The sequence below is a fragment of the Citrus clementina genome, unplaced genomic scaffold, assembly GCF_000493195.1.
Source record: "Citrus clementina cultivar Clemenules unplaced genomic scaffold, Citrus_clementina_v1.0 scaffold_2, whole genome shotgun sequence".
Lineage (NCBI taxonomy): Eukaryota > Viridiplantae > Streptophyta > Magnoliopsida > Sapindales > Rutaceae > Citrus > Citrus x clementina.
The window spans coordinates 565,026-565,418 of NW_006262688.1; positions in this window are offsets into that span (position 1 = coordinate 565,026).

Sequence of the window (393 nt, forward strand, 5' to 3'; positions counted from 1 at the left end):
CTTGAACTCAAACCACTTGTTTGATCCACACAACTTCATAAAAAAGTATAAAAAAAATCCCAAAAAAATGTCAACAAAGCACTCATTATAATATATATCCTAAATTTTAAAAAGAAATAATTAAAACTATTTGCCTAAGGCCCCAAATATAGTTGAGCTGGTCCCTACATAAGGTAAAGAGAATAATGTGAATTTCTCCTTTGTGCTCATATCACAACAAAACTATTGCCCATTAGTTGTCCAAAAGAACAAGGGATTCAACCTTTAGAGACATCATCCAACAATTATAAAAAGTATAAAGGAAATAAATCAAAACCAAAGCTCTTGCAGCAACCGACACATGCATACATTATATGTCATATGGTTTTTTAATTTAAAGGCATGCAATTAAGT